The following is a 21825-nucleotide window of genomic DNA, read 5'->3' on the forward strand; positions in this document are numbered from 1 at the left end:
GGCAAGTTATAAGGCTTTGAAAAAAAAATCTGTTTGGACATGCGCAGTAGATACTTGTTAAATTTTGGCAGCTAAATTTTCTGAAGAGTCCATCAGCACTGAGCGTGCTCCAGCCCCTTGCAGCTTCAGTGTGTGAGGGGACTGTGAATGCATCATCCCACTGGGAAACTGAGCATGCTCCAATCCAGTACTACTGGGACTGGGCAGGTTTTTCCCTACAATTTCAGGTCCCTGCTGCTGCGTGGCCAGATATTGGAACTGAGAGCCTGGAGACAGCCTCCCTTGTGCTCTCAATCACCTCCTTGCTGGCACCCAGGCAAGGTGGAGGAGGAAGCTGCCTGGCTTGAATGCAGAAGGGATAAGAACCAGACCTGGGCATGGGAGTGTGGAGGGTGTGGTTTGCGGGGAGATGAGACTGGGAGGAAGTGAGAGGGGAAGAGGGCAAATGGGGACTAGCCAGAAAAGGAGACTGGGGCTGGGAACCAGCAGGAGGAATGAGGGTTGGGTCATTGGGCTGGGAGCTGAGGTTGGAGGAGGAGAAGACAGATTGGACAAGGAGCTGGGTGGGTAGAACTGGGACAAGAAGCCTGGGCAGAGACTGGCACTGGGGGCAGAGGTTAGGGGAAAGACTAAAGTCAGATGAGGAGCCTGGGGTGGGAAACTAGAACTGGCTGGACAAAGAGAGTAAGGAGGGGAGACTGGGAGGGAGGCTGGCACTGGAAACCACACTAGGAGGAAGACTGGGATGTGGATGGAAAGACTAGGACTTCCTCAGCATCACATAGAAACTCTGTGGCAGAGGCAGGGATAGAATTCAATTTTCCAGGGCAGCATTAACCATGAGCCAATCCTTTCTCTTCCTGCAGTCCCCTGCCTCATTCACCACACACTTTCCAACTTCTGCAACAAATGAAGCAGGGATCCTGTAGACCAGTGTTTCTCAGCCTTTTTGATACCAGGAACTGGCTTGCTGCCTTCCTAAACTGTGTCAAGGAGATCTCAGGAACTGGTGCCAGTCCATGGAATGGTTTTTGAGAAACAATGCTATAGACAACAGTTCCCTTCACTACCCAATCCTGATTCATCCTCAGAGCAGGTCCAGCTTGTGCACTGAAGGCTGCAGGAGTTGGGTTGGGGTGTGATCATGTAATTAAAGACTGCATCATAATGCATAGGGGCCAAATTGAGTGGGTTGTTGGGTGACTTGTGTTAATTTATGTATAAATCTTTTGGGGACAGTCCAGGGGAAGAAGTTGATCTTGTTTTCATTTGAATCAGCTAATTGGAGGGCATTATCTTACCAACAACAAGGAAGTCTTTCACCCAAAATTGTTAGGAACACACAAAAACAACTAAGCCCAACTGCTGCTATGCATTGCCCATAAAAATTACATTGTCTTTTCTCATCTCCAGCCTTAACTTACCCACTATTGGAATACTCAGAGTCAGTTTTGATCATTTGGGATTTCAGACTGAAGCAGTTTTGAATTCTATTGTGAACACTTTCAACTGGTGAATTACATAACTTTGAAATATATCTTTCAGCTGAAGCTTGAATTATAAATAGAAAGCTTAACAAAGATAGGAGAGACTTGTACTTGTATCTTGTGTTTCAAAATGTGTTTATGGCATGGAGCATTACCTTTCTGAATTTGCACTGTTCTCTTACATGGAATAGAAGGTGCATCTGTTTGAGCTGGGTGTGTGATTCCCAGCTCGCACAGGCATACTCGCGTTAGTTCTGCTTGAGTTAGCACCTAAAACTAGCAGTGTGTCTGTGGCAGCACAGGTGGTGGCTTAGGCTAGCAGGCCTAGTACATACCCAGGCGTTGGGTGGGAATGATTAACCACCATTGATTGATTAATGTCTGTAAAGTGCTTTGAGCAGTATCTAAGTTCTGACTGTTAATAATTATTCTTTATTAACATCTGACATTCATTTGATAGCTTACATGAAATGAAATGGTGGTCTCCCTGTGGATAAGTCTCCATAGCACAAAACCCATCATCACAACCAGTCCCATTGTTGTCACTCAGCAGAAAGGCCAAGTACTGAATGGGGATGGAGACTTGTCCACAGGAGGTGGACTTCATTAGTACAGGTTTGCACATTAGGATGCCTGGCCCTTTAAAGGAAAGGTGCTTCCAGACACTAATGGGGCCCAGGCTCTTTCAGACCTGACTGGGAAGGGTCATATGACTGAGCATCATGTGATAGCAGGACTATTTAAGTCTCTCACAGGCTCAGACAAGAGAGAGAAAGTGCTAGCTGCAGCAGGGAGTACTGTGGTTAGAGGTGTTCTAACTAACTGAAACAGTGAGGTTCTTTCCCAGTATCTTGCAATGTGCATTCTATTCCTTTGGAGGTGCTGAAAGAAAAGGGCAAGCTTTGGTACTGGACTTTGATTTACCTTCATGAGATCAAGAGTCAGCAGCTTAATGGCAGACTCCTTAACTGCATGACAGAGAGTGAAAAGCATGGAGGAAATAAGCACATCAGATCACACTGGGCGTGCTATATTTGAGCATTTAATACCTTCTTTTCAGAATATCATGTTAGTGTCGCAAGGAATATTGATGTCAATGGAGCTACACCAGTTTACGCTACAACAAAACACTTCCTTAACTAAAGCTCTTCTTTAAAGTACGAGGGATGTTAATTCCACATAAATCGTAGAAAGCAAATTATGCTACAAATGTAAATCTCTACAACTACCCAAAAGGACAACAGTATTCATTAACATGTGGCATAAACGTCTGCACTGAGCAGATTAAGCACAGCCAGTCACAAGAAAGCTATATAATATAAGGAGTAGTTTCTTTATTGTAATGGATGTTAATTATTTCATTGGGTTGTTTTCTGCATTTCCATTTTAGCTATTAGTAAACTACCATAACAAGATTTTTATGTGGAACAAAAGGACAGTGGGAAAGATCTAAGTTATGGACTACGAAGTGCTGTATTTTTCTTAGTCTTTCGGGGTTGGGTATTGAATGTAAAGTCTATAAAAGAGCTAAAGGTAACACTGCAGGAATAGTGAGGCCATGATGCGTAAAATGCTGCCCACACAACAATACCAAAGTACCTCTGTTCTAACTTGCCAGAGGTTTCCTGTATTATGCTTTGTCTTCCCTGAGCAGGGAGCTTACCAGTAGTGGGTACTTTATGTGAAATGAAAATAAACTTCCACTTCAGACTATGCTGAAACCACCTAACCTGTGCACTTGCAGTGTGGGGCAGATTGCACACAGGTCTTCAGAGCTGAAAGGCCAGAAGCTCACTAACACTCTGCCACCAAATCGTTTCGCACACTTGTTTAATGAGACGCACTGAGAACTGTTTCCACCTCTTCTCTGAGCTTGGCCAACTTGATTCATACACTCTTAGCTAGGCTAATTGTCTACATGTGTCTAGTTCAGTGAAAATTCTGTTGTTAGGATACCAGTCTAGTTGGATTGTTTTAAAAGTTAGCTTATATCCTGTAAACAACATTCTTGTAGTTCAAACCCAGAAGCTAAATTCTATTGATGTTTTATATGCTTAGTCTCTTATTTGCAATATGCAAAGCAAAACTAGATTTAAACCAATATCCACCTTACTCACCCCAAGACCCCATTAGGTTAATGAAATGTTCTTAAAATAAACAGCTCACTAATGTATTTGCTAACAAAGTAATGATAATTATATTGTCCTGAGGAAATGGCCTGCAAACAAGCAAGACAATAAATGTCAGTGAAATAACATCTGTCTACTTCTTGCAGAATTTAGGACCTATTTAAGAAGGCAATGGTATCAAAAGGTATCTTTTGCTATTAACAATAAGTGAGTTACTTTGAGAAACCATTTAGGTCATGCCCATAGTGGGGGAAAAAAGATGTATTTATACTACGTTATCTTATGTTACTGGTTATACATGTTAGCTAATCAAGGTAAATCTTAGAGGTCTGCCTAAGATTTCCCTTGACCAGCTAATATGTTAAAATGAGAACTTGCCTTGTCTATTAGCTTTTTAGTATGTGGTTAATACATCTTTAAAGATTTGCTTCAGTCGGGCAATAAATGTTGATACCTTTTAGCTGGGAGTAATCATACAAGTCCCAACAGGCTAAGTTGTCATGTTATGTGATCAGTTCTTATTGACATGTTGTTGCCAACCATTTCCATTTGCTGTTAGAGAACATTAAGCCTGTATTGTGTATATTTAGGATGGTGGCATCAGAAGGGAGTAAGACAGCTTCTTTTCTTGCTATTCACTTGTAAAGAATGCAATTCTATGTAGGCCCTGAGTTTTCATAACTGTGCTGGTGGAATAACATCAGTAAAATCATGACTGAGTGAGTAAATCATATACAGGCGCACATACCAATATGGCCTGTTAGGGAAGCAAACTGAAGTAAAGTATCGTTTGTGAATACCCAATATCTACATACAATCTGTAATTATCTACACAACTGCATGCATCTTCATAATGCAGTTTCAGAAATCAGGCCCACAATGTCCATAGGGCCATATAGGCACAAAATCTGTCGGGCATTCACCAGAAGTCATGAAATAATTAAGTGGCTACTATAGTTTGAGCAGTGGGACATCCCCACTGGTTGCATAGGATCCCAGCAATGTGATTCATTGTCTGTCTAGCTGTACTGAGCTCTACTCTCACTTTAGCCTCTCATACCTAGCTATAGTAGTATAAATAGTTTGAGATGGTTCAATTCTATTAGACACGGGCAAAGCCTGGAGAGGAGAATTTGGCTTGGAGTGAGAGCCATAAGAGTGTCTGACTTGCATCGCAGTATTTATTTTATTTTTACTCTTGTCAGCTTTTCAATGTAATTTCACCAGTTGTACAGTACAAAGAAACTGGGAGAGGTGGCAGGGGAAGGTGTCTTGAGCTGTTGTAACCCGCATTTGTTTTTTCAGTCAGTGCCATGGTGCTTCAGGCAACATCTGGATGCATACAAGTACACCAAACCTCAATGCACTTTAAAGCACCTTCAGAGTGCTGTGACATGGAATGTCCTGGCCTACCTGGAAATATCATTATTACTAAGCAGCATCAGCATCTGTTCTCTTTTTACTTCTCATATCGGTAAACTGCAACAATAAGAGGTAGCAGCAAACCGAGCTGTGGGACAAAGAGCTTAGAATTCAAATTCCAGAACCATTTTTCAATTGTGTGTATAGTAAGAGAAAATAAGGCAAGTTTCTTCTCATTACTTCTGGCAATACAGAAGACGTTAATATATATATATTATGAGGTGCATTAATACAGAGGCTTCTAACATGATAAATCATCTAACATTTATAATCTTAACATCGATATAGGTTGAAAACCTAACAGCATGGGCAGCACACACAGCTGTGCCTGCTAGATAAGAATCCTGTCACTGATGTACAGATGAACATATAGGTGTTGCCTGATTTTGGGTGTTTAGTAATTTCAATGGGGTTATAGGCTCATCAATTGATCTGATCAGGAGATAATAAGGTTCTAGTCCCAGAATCAGGCTACAAAGAGTTTTACAAGGACCCCCGGGGTGCACGACATGAATGTTCACACTGATAACCGAATATGTATAGTTTTACAGACTTTTATTGGCATAGCATAGAATAATAAACAAATGAATAATCAAATCGATAATGATTAGGATTACAGTCTTGTTCTAAAGATACATGTGATATATATATTGTACGCTTTGGATTAATATACTCACACCCTTCCCTGATGACCTGGTTGAGAGAGATGTCCAGTTCCTCAACTCTTGGGTGGAGAGCTAGGCACCGCTGGAGTGCTAAGAACTATAAGCCTAAGCCTATGAATAGTACTAAGTATAAACTGAGAACAAAAGATCCTAACAAACGCCAACACAAAAGAAGTCCAAAAGAAGAAGTAGCTGATGATCACATCCCAATTAACATGGTTTGCCCTTTTTATACCCTGAACAATATGCGTCCTCCTTCTAAGTCCAAACTTGGCTTCTTCACCCACAGATTATTGGGGTACACTTATTTTATAAACTGGCAGGTTCATCTGTATTGATGACATATCCATATCCTTTCCAGATGGCTCCAGATGGTTCACTTATTTCACCTTTGTTATTTCTGGCCCTTTCTGTGTGTTTTGTGGTGTATCTGTGAAGTTTACTCGGGGCATAAACCCTAAACTGGGCCCCCCTCCCCCCGTCTTGGTGCCTCCTGACTTATCTAGGGTAAAGGTTACAACCATATATGTAGCTTATCATTACTTATCTGGGCCAAAGGTCTCGAACATATGTATGCTAAGGCCTTAACTTTTCATACAGGATGTGGCCTGTAGGTTTCTTGCATTACAGCTATAATACCTTGACATGAATCTATGACTCTATTATAATAAAACAAATACTCAAATTTATAACGAAAAGTATATGAATGCAAGCAAGTAGGCTAGTCCTATAGGCTATATAGGGATAATCCTGCATGCTGAAGAGTGCTGGTTACTGCAGCTTTCTTCAGGAGAGATTTGCTTACTGATGTTAAGGACTGGTTGCATACACGCGGCTCAGGTTCCTGCTAGGCTCCACCCCTTTTCCTCAAGAAAATGTCTTGCTCCACTGCCATAATAATGCTACCTTATATATTGATTTTCATCCATAGATGCAGAACTGTGCTTTACAAAGTTTGAAAAGAATTATCCCCATTTTACAGATCAGGTAACTGAGGCACAGAGCTAAAGTGGCGTGCCCAATGTCCCACAGTCTAACTGGCAAAGCTAGAAGTAGGACTCAGGGCCTCTGATTCCAAGTCCTGAGCTGAATTAAATACATCCTTTTTCCTTGCATAGCCAGGATTTAGCCTGCAATATGAAGTTTGTATTTAAAGATTTGCCTAACTCACACAGAATTGTGAAAACAATGTGACTCTTCTCATGCAGCAAATGAATGAATAAAAAGCAGTTTTCCAACAGCTGTTGAGGGTGTTGTGGTGTACTTGGCAAACAGTTGCTTTGATGGGGTGTACTTGCCCTGCACTGGAGATGAAGGGGTTAAGCCAATATCCCTGGCAGCAGAAGCCACTCCCCCTGCCACTGCTGGGCATGCACCAACTGCTGCAGTAGTATAAAGGGGGAGAAGCCCAGCTCACTCAGGGTGGGATGATAAGCATGGTGGAGGCTCCAGCCTGGAGCCAAAAGGTATTGCAGCTGCCCTACAGGCTGCTATGCTTGCTGCAGGAGTTGGGGACCCAGAGGATGCCAAGATGGAGGCTTCAGGAATCAGGGTAGGAAGTGGCCCAGGGGGAAGGCTGCTTAATGGCTCTTGAAAAGACTGTGTGTTTTGGCCAGATCCCCGCTGTTGCAGTGATGGCCCCCAGTCACTGGTAGGGCCCTGGGTTGGGGCCTGATAGAGTGAGGAAGGTCTGGACCCCCTTATCCTGGCAGCCCCTCTGCCCCTCTCCAGTGGCGGCCCTTTCCACTCCACTGACTGCAAGGGGCCCTGGCCGCAAGGGCCATCCCTGGCTTGGAGCCTAGGGGCTGTTAGCGGCTCAGATTGCTACATCCCACTGCCCCGAAACGCACCACCTTGCCTCTTTCTGGGGTGGCGGAGTCCACCTGCCCCATGACAGGTGCACATATTTTGGGACTGCCCTTTCTTATGGCTTCTGTTATAAAGAGCACAGACAGGACAGGAGAGTTTATTTATAAAATACTCATCCATGTATGTTTTTTTCACAATTTACTAGAACCTGCAGGAAAAAACTAACCAGTGGTGGAAGCAGCAAAGAAGAGTGTAATGCTGATGTGCTTACAACATGGGAGTCTGATCCCTTGAGTTTATGAGCATCTTCTCTAGAAGGAGCTGATGCCTTCAGCTGCTCTGACATCTAACAGAAGTAGAACGTGCTCAGCAGCACCTTTCAGGACTGGAACTTAAACCATCAGTATTTATAGATTATAAAATCCCAAGAGAGCTAGTAAATGGAAAGGATACATAAAGTCTGAGAGAATGAATGGGGGTGGGGAGGGTGGCTGGAGAAGGATGGACCCCTATGGAAGTTTCTATAGACAATGTACTACTTGGATCTGAAGGTCTGTTTAGAGGTGTGACCCTTTCGTGCCTAAGGTAGCCACCTGATAATGCCAAGGTCAGGGCAGGCTGTAAAAGGAGAGCAGATTCTCCCAGCACTGGTGGGTGACACTGAAGTCAGACTTCCCAACCAGCTACAAACAGTGCTTCTGATTCCCCACACTGGTTATCAAGAAGCCAAAATACAAATACACACAGCCCCCTTTACTGCATTTCAGTCTCCGGCTCCCAATCAGCCAGTAGGTCAAGTAAAGAGGCCAGTTATTTAAAACTCTATGCTCTTTACCAAAAAGGTTCTCCTGACCCCAAAGGGTCAGCCACACTACCAGGTGAATATAAGTTTAGATATTACCCAAAATACCACGCTGCCAGCCAATCCTTTAGTAAATAAAACTAAAGCTTTATTATAAAAAGAAAGAAAGAAACAAACTACAAGAGAAATGTTAAAGGATTAAAGCAATTAGCTACATACAAATGATTTGAAAGGTTATATATATCAGGTTTCTAGAAGAATTGTGGAGTTTGCAGGCTTGTGTAGTCCTTCTGGTATACATCCAGTACCTGGATGGGTCTCAGTCCTGTGTTTCACAGCTTCAGTCATAGATGAGTTGATCTGGAGCTGAAGGACAGACTAAAGACAAAATGGATCCTGGGCCTCTCCCTTTTATGTCCTCTGGCTTTTTTCCATGCTGCTTGTGGAATTTTACAGGAACCAAAATGGAGTCCAGAGTCACATGAGTAAGTCCTGGTGACTCATCAGGTATATCCCTGGCTTCTCCCACTGGGCCCCTTGTACCTGTGAATTTCTTAATGGGACATCAAGCGGGCTTTTGTTCTGCAGCCATCCTGTCTGGGGTGTCACCCAGACACAGCACAATTTGAAATACAGATATATCAAACATGTCCATAACTTCCATTACACATATAACACATGAACATAAACATCATCATCTTACTTAGCACATTATAGCCTTTCTAACAGTCAAACAATATAATAAATGACCCCCTGCCCTCAATCCAGCCAGCGTGACACCCCAGCGCAAGATTGGTGTAGAAGGGAGTAATCTGAGCTCCTGAATACACCTCAAGGGCCCCCCTTATCCAGCCAGCGTCACAGCCAGAGGCCTGTGACGATGTCGTAGATAAAATGTTAAAAATATTTGTAGCCATTTATATCCCATAAGTAGTGAGTCAAGTTCTCAAACAGAATAATATGATCCTGCAAAATGTCCCGCATTTTACACACATAAGAACAGCCGTACTGGTCAGACCAATAGTCCATTTAGCCCACTATCTTGTCTTCCGACAGTGGCCAATACTAGGTGCTTCACAGGGAATGAACAGGCAATCATCGAGTGATCCATCCCTTGTTGGTCACTGCTAGTTTCTGGCAATCAGAGACTTAGGGACACCCTGACCATCTTGCTAATAGTCATTGATCGACCTATCCTCCTGCTATAGTTTTGGTCTTCTAAACATCCCCAGGCAATGAGTTCCACAGTTGACTTGACTGTGCTTGTGTGAAGAAGTACTTCCTTTTGTGTGTTTTAAACCTGCTGCCTATTTAATTTAATTGGGTGACCCCTGGTTCTTGTTTTATGTGATGGAGTAAATAACACTTCCTTATTCACTTTTGCCACCATTTTCTAGACCTCTATCATATCCCTCCTTAGTCATCTTTTTTTTTCCAAGCTGAAAAGTCCCAGTCTTTTTAACCTTGCCTTATATGGAAGTTGTTCAATACCCTTAATCATTTTTGTTGTCTTTCTCTGTACCTTTTCCAATTCTAAGATATCTTTTTTGAGATGGGACAGCCAGAACTGCACATAGTATTCCAGGTGTGGGTGTATTATGGATTTATATAGTGGCATTATTATATTTTCTGTTTTATTATCTATCCCTTTCCTAATGGAAATGTTTTATTATCTATCCCTGTTAGCTTTTTTTGACTGCTGTTGCACATTGCACAGTGAACAAGTATTTGCATGTGCAAAATAGGTAGGCTCAACATGCAGAAACAATATGTCTGCCAGCTCTGGCCCAGTTTATGCATTCCACACGTAACAGGGGTGGACACAAACTTTGAAGCTGCAGGCATGAAAACATAAATGTAACATGAGAAACCCATGTTTGAAGATATAGCCCCAGATATCAGATAGTTTTTCCCCCTCAGGTAGGCCATTGTGGACGCCAGAGATGTGCAAAATATTTGTAACAAATGTGGAAGAAACCACAGAATTTTCAATCACATAAAAATGTCCTTAGGAACACACAAAAGTGGATCAATTTCAATGGAAAATGTTACTCTAGTTCAATTTTTTTGAATGAAAATAATCTCATTTGTTGTGAAAAAAGGCTCATTTTTAATTATGAAAGTAGGTTGAAAAAAGAATCCTCCCCCAAGTCAATGCACAAAATCTCTGCAACCATATGGCCATTTAAAAATGTTGTTAATTCATTTGTTTGAAAAAGTTTTCTAAAGTTCAAAGTTGCTAGTCCAGGGTATAGTCCTTGTGAGCATTAAAGGTGATGGTGAAGGAGAGAGGCATACAAAATTGTTCGCATTGTTGTTTTTAAATGCAGAGCCATCTGTTTTTGATGTAATGTGACAAAATTAAAAACAAGCAAACACACATCAAAATAGAACAGGGGCAGCAAAAGTCTCCAACTCCAAAACGTTCTTCATTTTAATGTCATTTTTCAAATAAAAATCTTATCTGCCCAATTCCTCCTCAAAAATGGTGGGCTTTTCTTTTAAGGCCAATTTACGAACCCCTGGAAATTGGGGTGTACAATGGAAACACCACTGCAACCTGAGCTCCGGCAATGCTACAATTTAAATTATTTATGTGTAGTACTATGCTCATACCATGCGCACATTTGTCCTTGTCAGTCAACAAGTGATCTTTTAATCAAATAGGAACCCTAGGGTGTTCATTACAAAAGTAAGAACATTGAATTTGGATGATATTTTTAGTGCTTTTGACAGACAAGGATTATTAAGTTGTCACTGCCTCTTTTCTGAAAAAAGAAAAAAATGCATTGTAATTTTATTGTTAAGAGCATACTAATAGTTAAATAAGAGGAACCCTAAACCCCTTGCTAATTCACTGACATGACAGGTTATTTTTTCCCTTTATTCCCTGTCCAAGAACCCCTGCTGCTCTTCCCAGCATGCAGTGCTGTGTGACCCTTAACATCTGGCAGTGATTAATTGTTTTAGTGTCATAGCGATCACCTTGCTCTCTGATATCCTCATTTACTTTGTTCTCCCTTTTTAAAGCCAGTGTGCTGGAACCTTTTCTTCCCACTTTTAAATCTGTCCCGCATCCTGGATACTGTGTCTCAATTGTGATACAACTTGAAACCGAAGCAGTCAGTTATCTGGCCTTGAACGTCTGGTCATGGATTCTGAGGGCTTTCTGTTCACTGATGGTGTGTGAAGGAAAAACAGCGCTAGCTAGAATGACATAGATCGTGTTGAACGTGGTCCGGATCTCTGATTCCATTTCAAGCCCACAGTGCAATTACAGGAAATGCCACTTTCACCAGCAGCACAATGTATTGTATAGAAGGCTGTTGGTTGAAGCTTACTGTAGTTAAAGGCTCTGCCATCTACTAACAAAAGCTGGGAACTAAAGGCTGGCTCTTTGTCCTTAGCTCACCCTTCTGTACCATGCTGTTGCAGAAGTCTTAGAACAAGATGGGCTGTATTTTGCCCTTGGATATGCTCGCTCAACTCCCATTGACTTAACTGGGAGTTGCACAGGTATCAGAGAGCTGCATATGCACCCAAGTACAGGGATTAACTAAGGGAGACAGCTGAAACTGGAGTGGCCTCCTGAATTTCACTCCTTGGGTGACATTCCTAACGTTATGAAAAATATTTATACACAACTTCTGTGCTTCTAAAAATAAAAATACAGAACTGAATAAAGGGAAGCATGTCCCTCACAGGGGAGTCGGAAGTCCTGGGTTCTAGTCCAAAATCTGCCACTGACTCACTGTTGGATCTTGAACAAGTCCTTTTAATCTCTGTGCCTCAATTTGCCAGATTGTAAAATAAAGAGAATACTTGCCTCCCAGGGGTATTGAGAGGCTTAATTAATTAATATTTGCACAGTGCTTTGCTGTACTAGGATTGAGATACAAAATATTGTTAAAAACACTTTCCATGAATAACGCTTGTGTTTTGCGTAAATTAATACCATACAAACTGCCAAGGGGAGAGAGGGAGGGAGGAAGCCAAGCTGTCCAGCAGTTATCCTAGAGGAAACCTGTGTTCTTTTCCCAATTCTGCAACAGATGTGAATGAGTCACTTAAACACTTTCTACTTCTATTGACCCACATGGAAATGGCGATAAATTCACTGCCACCTTATACAGAACACTGAGCCTTAGATGAAAGATCAAAATAAACATTGTCTTAAATCCTAATTCTGTTGCAGAATATATGCACTGAACTTAAAATTCTACTACCTGTATATTTTAAGGCAAAGTATCTGAAAGACAGTTCCTCCTTCATTTACCTATTGAATCCTGAGTCCACAGATGTGTTCTTCCATGACACAAACTCCTTACAAATAGATTTCTCCAGTGTATTCTAGTTCTCAATGTATTTCAAATAACTATAGGGCCATTTATTTATTTTTTTTTTCAAACTGAGCTAGTAAAATGGAATGTGTGGGGCCGATTCCAGTTGCTAAGCAACACTTTGTAACATGCATCCTGCATTTTGCTCTTCTATTTGGTGATTAACACAAGGACTTGTTTGTTCATTTCCAGTCTAGTAACACTGGTTGCTGTATTTCAAGTGCCAGTGTGGATCAAAGTATTTCCTAGAAAGATAAACATGTTAAATGGCAGATAGTGAATGACTAACATCAAGCACAAATCTCTTTGTATAAAGGCTTTGGCATGTCATCCATTGGCAAAGCTATTCAAATGAATGCCACCTATATCTCACGGATGTGCCACCCAGGAGATACCAGGTCCTTTCTGGAGTACCGCTTGCTGTGCTGATGTGTCTCAATAAGGATAATAGCAGCTGCTTGGCTGCATAGACAGCTGGGCCAAATGTTGCTTTCAGTCATGTCTGTTAATCTGGAGTGCTCCATTGATTTCAGTGGAGTTACTCTACATTTGCATTGATCTGACTAATAGCAGAATTCAATTCAAGTATAGTTTTTATCTGCATATGCCTTATTTAGGGCATATGGAGCAATTTTTCTTACTCAGATTAGAATATATGTCAAATTATGTGCCTTCTCTTAGATCCCAGCTGTATGCTTCAGTGAAATTAGTTGGGCAAAATTCTGTTGTGAATGATACCAAGTTTAAATCTATTGGGCCAAATGGAAATGATTTAAACTGATTTTGTTCGCGACAGAATAATATGTTAAACTTTATTTAAAAATCATCACACTTTACCTGGTGTTCTATCATCAAAATAGTTGTTTTTCCCTTTAAAGTTGTATGAATTTTTGGCCATGTAACAAAAAATAAGGGTGAGATTAAAACATAACCAGCACCCCTTAAAAGGGTTTTTTAGTTATTGGTACTTTGTTTGGATCATACTGTGATTTTCTTTTCTGATAATAAGGTTCAGGGCATGACTTTTTATGGAACAGTGTTCCCTATGCTTGTAAAAGCCCCAGTGGAAGTTGAAAATCATGAGTGGTCCGTGGCTGGCATACAATTCTTTTGGTCCAAATCTGGGTTACTGGGATGAAGCTTTTTTAATTTTCAAACTATAATTAGCACTTGGTGGGTTTTTTCTGTCTTCTGTCTGATTTGTCATATCCTAGCTAGAAAATGTCTCTTATTGTAGACTTCAAATGAGACTTACTTCGAAGAGCTTGGTGAGCTGGAAGGCACAGGACCAAATGTGAGACACTGACATGCATATTCGTAAGGGTTGCTCAGTGCTTAATTAGAAATAGTATAATGGCAAAGGGCATTTAACTTGAGCTTGACAGGGTTAGTAGCTCTCCTGACTCAGCTACAGTGCGCCAAGCCAAGCCCTATAGAAAAGTTCTGTAGAATTTAGTAGAAAATGATATCCTTGCTATTGGATTCTATTGAATAGTTCCCAAAGTGAACAGTTTCTATTAATCCTATAGGATTTTTAGAGTAGTATGTTTTTGAGAACACTTTTCCATAAGAAAAGCTAGCAGAGCTATTAAATAAGAACAAGAAGCAATTTAAAAAAAAGTAGTAGGTTTGGTTCACTGTTATTTATGGATCATATTATTATTTGAGCATCAGCGCTGGTCTAACTTATGCCTGGCTGTCTGACTCTAGGGGTGCTGTTCCAGCAACCAAGGATTGCCAGGTCACACTATTCCCTGCCCGTGCCTTCTTTCCTTGGCCACATTCCCTCTCCTGAATGGGGAAGGGAGGGAATGCATCAAAAAGGAGGTGGCATAGGAGCTGCTATTGCAGTCTTACACCACCAGAGGGCAGAGGCAGGGTAAATCTTTGGGACTGAGATCTGCAATGGAAAGCCAGTCTCCAGATAAAGGATTCTGCAGCGGGAGCTAGGTTAACAGTTCTTTCAGTGGTACCTGAGCCAGAATAGAATGCAGCTCACTCTCCCACAGTTGTATTGGCTCTGCAGGGTTAATAGGATTAAAACTTAAATTTTTTTTCACTAAGAGAAGTAGATCTGTCTAATTACATAGAAGGAACATATTGGGATCAAAAGATGGCATTTCGACATAGAAAAATGGGATTTTAGAGCGAATACATGTCTATAATTTATTTTATTTTCCTCTAAAATGGGAAATGCTCTTAATGCAGATTTAATCCTTTCCCCCTGCCCCCTCCTCCCCCCTCACCCGCAACAACTTGATTATTTGCTGTTTAAAAGGTTTTTCTTCTTCCACTTTTATTTATTTGGTGTTTATCAAGCTGGATAGATACATTAACTGAGCCAAATTACTAAAATAGTCTAGTTTAGAAGACACACAGACTGGTGTCTCAGTAACACGTGTTAAACACTGCATGCTTCTTAATTAAGTTATTTTCCAAAGCGCCTTAATGTTGCTTTGACAGCTTGTCAATTGTTTTTCAGGAGTGATGTGTGTGTGCTATACAGAGTGTACTGGCCTGGGATTGAGGAAATGTGAGTAAGGGCAATTGTATTAAAATAATGGAAAGAAATTGAACGATGTATGACAAGAAGGTTCTTTAAAGCTTTTGAAGTGCTTGACATCCATTATGGGCATAAGGGAAACTGACTGTATATTTCTACATGAGACTTTTGCCACCATTCAGCACTGACTCCCAGGCAAATCCTCGTTAACACAGCTTTGCACTTGACTGTTTGTCTTTGAGATTATCTTTAACTCTCATTTAAACACTTAATGTCAAATTATGGATGCCCAGAGCAGATGTGCTAAGAGTCTAGAGACCCATGGGAGGCAGCTCCTCTGCTCGCTGATTGGATGGTGTGAGAGCCCCTGATAATGATGTTAGGTGTGGATCACTCTAGGGAGTGTGTCTGGGTTTGGCAGAGGGCTGTCCTGTATTGGAAAGCTGCAGGAGCCTGGAGCTAAAGAAGTTGGGGTTATGTAGTATCTCTGCCCTATCCAGACACCATCTCCTTTCTACACCTTTTCAAGCATGCTCCCCAGTACCCTCTGGAGGCATTATGCCTGCCCCTGCCTTACACAGCTCTGTAACCACCACTGCTTGTGCAGTGCGTCTTCTCCACTTTGTGGGAGTTTGGCACAGGGTTGGAAGCTAACATGTGGAGCAGCTGCTATCTAAGGAGATGAGTATGGCTGTAAGGATAAAGAGGTCAGAGTCCATTTCGGAAAGCGGGGCTTTGGTGGGCAGGGAGGTGCAGGCTGTAGACAATGCTGAGCTCTGGTTCTGTAGTGTTAGTTAAGTAATGTTTAAATGAAATAATGTAGCTGTCAAATACAAGCTCTCCATGCCTTAATAAGAATAACAAGATAGCTGAGGCTTTTGATGTTGTGGAGCAGAAGTATCTGTTATGTTCCTCCTCCTTTTGAGCAGGGATGGAAATGACTTTTAATGTGTCTGGGAGAAAGCTGAATTCTTCACTCCCCTCCTCCTGACATCCAGACTTGGATGCAAAATTTAAAACAAAAATTAAAAAAAAAAGTATCAAGGGCCAGTCATATAGTCCCAGAGCCAATGGCTCATTCCCCACCGACGGTGAATTCCTTTTAGAGTAAAAACGAGAGTGGTTTGGAAAACAGAATTTCCATCCCGTGGGGAATTCGGGCATATTGACGGTTTGTTTCAAATTGGGACAGAAAGTCACACGTCAGAATTTTTTACTCTGTGAAAATTTCACTAAAGTTCTGATTCAAAAGGGTCAAAAGAAAAACTTTTGGCATTTTCAATTGAAACAAAATGTTTTATTTGTTTCAAAAAGAAAATGTGGATTTGAAATGAAACATTTAATTTTGAATTGATACTTCAGATAACAATGTCAATTTGAAATGTTTTGTTTTGAAATGTTGCTTAGGAAAAATGTTGTCAAAATTGCCATTTTCCTGCAGAAACCTTTTGTTCAACACTTTCAACCGGCTCTAGTAAAAATCTACACTGAGCAGACGTGACACGCATGGTTCATGAAAGCTGCCAAGCTCAGCCTTGGTGCACTGTGAATGGGAATGAATTCCAGAACTATCCACCAAAAATGTTTTGCCACCATCCTCTGGCATTCAAGTCTGATGAAGGACTGCAAGAACATGACAGTTGACCATGATGTGTTCTAGGGTGAGATGGTGCTGGAGACAATAGGACATAAGTAGAGCGGAGCAGGAAACAGTTTCCCATCCCACAAGAATTTGAGATTTTGAAAAAAAATTCCCATCCTAAAAAGACAATCTTGAAAATTTTCACTAACCAAAATACAAAAAAAAATTCAGATTAAGATCAATTGAAATAATTTTTGTTTTGAATTGGACCTGTTTATTGTTTATATATATTACTATGAAATGAAAAATTCATTTTGAATAACCAAACAAAAATGGACCCTTTTTGTTTAGAAAATATCAAATGGGATGTTTTGACAATTTTGATTTAAAAAAAAAATGTTTTTGAAAAAGGAAATTTGTTGAAACCAACCCTTTCTTGCAAACAATTTGGTTTTGATGAAATCAACAAAAAAGGCTTAATATATAGTTATCAATACTTTGGATGTATCTGGAATTAGATAGCAAGTCAATGCAGAACTCAGAACATAGCTGATATATGCTCCTATTTGTCTGTCCAATTTTACAATGGGCACCCTATGAAGCTTTTAAAAATAGGTGTTAATGGTAAAATATAATGAGGAAAATAATTGATGGAAAAGGGGGCTTTTACTTCCCCTCCCCCCCGCTCTTTACTTTTCACTGCTCCTTGTTAGCTTTACTATGTATAACAATTCTATTCATATTAATACTCAAAAGATAATTGGAAGTCCAATTAATTCTCAGGTTCAGACAGTTGCTGAATGGTGTCATTACCATTCTAGTAAACTTGATTCTCAACTGAAAGTCAAGAAGATAAGATTAAATACAGATAAGAGGATTCCTATATTGAAAGCTTCACTATATTTCAGGTGGGCAGGGTGAACTCCTTAAATCAGATGCTGATCTCAGTTACTCTAAGGTAAATCCAGAATAATTCTACTCACTTTAAAAGATTTATTCCAGATGTACACTGCCTGAGATTAAAATCTGGCCCTTAATCTTCAGCATTAATAAATAGCTTGGCTTTAATTCAAAAGAGAGTATTTACTGTAGTGATAGTTTGTGTTCAAGTTGGCTCTGAGGCATATCCTCCTTAAACATGTTGAGCCCTCTGTGTGTGCTAAATATCTCCTCTAGTTCAGCTTGTGGTGTTTGTTTCATGGCAGCAAGGTAGCAGTGGACCCGGTTCATGTTCTAACTGCTTGAAGAAAATTCAATTGATGACAAATAGGGGTTTCAGACATGGATCACTTACAGGACTGGGCCCATGCTTTGTAGGCTCTAGATCAACAACATTGACTTGACAGATGACCAGTACAGTATATCCCTTAACTTCTTTTAGCTAGGCAGGGCATCTTAGAACTCTGTGATACACTATCTAGGAAGCTGTGCTGTATCAAAGCACAAGGATAGTGTTTCAGAATGTACCCAGTGCATTAACTTTCTTAGATGCTGGCCAAGTTAGTTATGTGATCTTGCTGGCACAGTCAGAAAACCCTATGATGTTGCCTCTTGGCATTCTTAGAAATCATGATGATTCATGTACGGACAAACACAGTTTATATTTCTTCCATAACTTTACCAGCAAGTGAAGAAAAACTTCTGTCCCTTGGCAGGAGTCCCTAATATACTTGGAAATGTTGACCATGCTGGTGTGTTTATGAATTCTGACAACTTCATCTTGAACGTTGTTGCCAAATACCTGGGCTGTAGCCACAATAACTACATTTTTCAAATGTTTAAGCATGGGTAGCTGCTAAGAACAGTCTCTCCACATGGTGTACTACATGGTTGCTATGAACAGTAAGTTATCATGTGGGGATTCTTCTGTTACTTTCTCCCTAATCTTTCAATCAAGGATGAAATATGTTTGAAGTTACTTCCAGACTCTTTGTCATAGTGTGTATGGTCCAGTACTACACAAGCATGGCCTTACCCTCCTTTTTAAAGGACCCTGTTCTTGCCTTCTTATATTCTTTGGAGCAAAGACACAGAGCAACAAACACCATCCTTGTGGTTAGCACAGAATATCAATCTGGCATTTTGAAAATGTTGTTTAGCTGCCCAGAGAAGACTAGTATAGCTTTTCATCTGGAAAGTATTCAAAGGGTATTTGGTAGGGAAGGAAATCTAGAGCTTTGTAGTGTGATTATGTAGGCAAAGTGTGTAGAAATTGCCACTGTTCAAGTAATTGGAGTGGGGAGAAGGGGAAAAAGGTAATGGAAATGCACACTGTCAAAGGAACAAGCTCTGCTAATGTTTTAGAAGTAGCTGCAGTGTCCAAAGGGACAAAATGCTATCCTCTACCCCAACAATGGATAATTCATGGAACCTACCAGTAATAATTAATTTTACTTTTGTGTAGCATGTGAAGGATTTCAAAGTGACTTATATATCATGGCTCTGATTCAAAAGTCATTAAAGTCAATGACAACATTCCCATTGGCTTTCATGAGCTTTGGATCAGCCATAGATGTACCCAGCACCAGTAAAATGCAGCCACTTTTGAGACTGGTGGGACAATAAGTAGTTGGAAACATCTATCAGATACCAGACATCATGGTTCTGCTTCCTGGGTGTTTGGGCTGAAAGGATTCACGTGGAGATTTTGCTCTCCCTGCTAGATCAGCTCCAGCATCTCTGATGATGCTACAAAAAAGTGTATGGTGGATCTCTCTCCATGGTAGACTGGAGGTTTGAGGGGAATGTTGCACAGGGTGGGAGCTGGCCAAAGATCAGCTAACCAAGGCCCTCTGCATAGGGTGAGTTGTGGGGCAGCAGTCGCTGCTACAAGCCAGAGGAACAACTGCAGAGGATTTATGCTAGTGCACCTGAAAGTGAGGATGGGAAAAGGAATCTGTGTTTTCTCAAGCCAGCTGGAGGTTTCCCATGCTAAGCCTTTTAACCTGGCTCTGCACAAAAGACTAATATTTGGCCTAAAAGGTTCTGTCAGGATAGGTATATCTAAAAATACAAAAGACCAAAGAACAGGATTAAAACAAATGCAAGAAAACAAAGGTTGGAACCATACCAATATCACACTGATGCAGAAGTGCAGAGCCTTGAAATGTTTTTTCACCTTGCTCACAAATCTGTATTTTAAAATCAAATCTGTGTAGGAGATGATATGTAGTGCCTCCTTGGGGTAGGAAGAAAGCTCTGCCAACCTAGCTTTGAATCAGAATCTATCTAGGGTACTTACATGGTCCCCCTGTTAGCGTAGTATCTGAGCATTTCACAATTTACCTATCCTCACAATACCCTTGGGGGGAAGAGAAATGCTGTTATCCCCATTTTACAGGTGGAGAAGTATGGGTGAGAGAGAGAGATCAAGGGACTTGTCCAAAGTCACACAGGACATTTATAATAGAATAGGGTGTTGAACCTTGGGCTCTCAAGTCCCAGGCTAGTGCCTTAATCACCCTTGGCTTCAGCCTGTGCTAAAAACTGGCTCTAAGTGCATGTTCAGATGTTAGTTTTGCCTACCCACTTTCAGCTGACACAAGCTGCTCCTGCACAGTGCTCTCTTTTCTATAAGGAATCACTTCCAAGTTTGCTAGGCATGGAAGGAGCTCAGTTCTCATTCCTATAAGATCAGATCTTTGGCAGCCGTACGACTTTCACACAAGAGACAGGATAGTGAAAAGAAGAGCCCATTAGGAGAGAGGTGATTATTACATTCTGGGGTGCAATCCAAACCAGTGAGGGGTTGTCACCACCTGCCCTGCAAACTTGGGGTCTTACAATGCCTTGCTGATGTAGCTCCCAACCTGGGCCTCTCACAAACAGCATGCAGGTTGCATCCTGAGTATCTGAGTGTATAGCTGCAATCCTGCTCCAGCAACTCTGACCCCAGCAGCCTGTCAGCAACTCACCAGTCTTGGTTACTACTTGCAGGGAGACTGCAACACAATTCCAATCTCAGATTTTCCCCCAGAAACATGTGTTCTGCACTGTCCAGCCCTGTGCTGGACAGTTCAGATATTAGAAGTCCATTTCCCCAGTAAAGAGGCAATATTTAACAGTTTGCTACTTTAACTGGAGTTACCTAAACAGTTCAGTTTAAACACCACACTGGATTAGTTTTGATTAAAAAATAAAACAAGTTTATTTAACTACAAAGAAGGAGATTTTGAGTACAAGGCATTAAAGTCAGAAATGGTTATGAGAGAAATAAAGATAAAATGCTTTCTAGTAAGACTTAGCAAGCTAAACTTGGTTCAAGGTAAAATCCTTACCACATGTTCCCAGCAACACTGCTAGCCAAATTTTCATATCTGCATCTTTCCCAAAGTCAAAAGGCCTTTGAATCCCTGGGGTGTTTTTGCCCTTCACTTTTAGAGTCCAGTCATCCTGTGAAATGCATTTTTTGAGGTTTACCTAGAGATAAAGTTCCTTCTCACTCTGAGGACAGAATCATGGAGTCTTGTGGTGAAAGAGGTTCCACGTTTTTGTTTGCTAAAATGCAGATCGATTTGTTCCTGCTCCCCTTCATTACCAAAGAATGGACACTTGACTGGTGATTGCCAGTTAACTTTTATGTCACCTTGATAGAAGCATTAGCTTGTCTTTTGTTTTTGAGGAACATGTTTACCCCCTCTCGAAACTTATCTGATAAACACATTTCAGTCAGAGTTTCAGCTTATGTCCACCATTTTATATAAAATGTTGCTACACACATTTCACCATGATATTATTGATCAGTGAATTACTAGTTTTCAAATGATACCTCACAAGTATATTTTGTATGAAGATTAATAGAGTAATGTGTAAGTTGTGAATACAGAGGTGCAGTCAGTCACAGTGATGTCAGGTTGTTTCAAATACAAAACTTGTACAAATAGCAGCTTTCTGTCAGGAGGGTGTAATTTTTAGACAAGTCCTTGGATCAAGATGTGTAGTATGGTAGCATTTCCAGTAACAAATGGAAGAAGGTATATACATTGTATATGCATTGAGCAGTGTAGAGAAATACAAAATTCAATTTTTAAAACCTGAATATCTTTATGTTAATAAAAAGCACAAAAAAGCTTTTATTTACGTGTAT

General features: G+C 40.8%; 1 long non-coding RNA gene across 1 annotated transcript; it reads left to right on the top strand.

The window, feature by feature from the left end:
* Positions 1–7131: 7131 nt before the first annotated feature.
* LOC137153978 (uncharacterized) lies at positions 7132–8089 on the top strand. The gene is made up of 2 exons (XR_010919993.1): positions 7132–7255; positions 7718–8089. It is a non-coding gene; the product is annotated as an uncharacterized lncRNA (long non-coding RNA).
* Positions 8090–21825: the final 13736 nt, after the last annotated feature.

Source organism: Emydura macquarii, unplaced genomic scaffold (assembly GCF_026122565.2).
Source record: "Emydura macquarii macquarii isolate MOO-44397 ecotype Brisbane River unplaced genomic scaffold, CSIRO-AGI_Emac_v2 contig_295, whole genome shotgun sequence".
In the NCBI taxonomy this organism is placed as follows: Eukaryota; Metazoa; Chordata; order Testudines; family Chelidae; genus Emydura; species Emydura macquarii.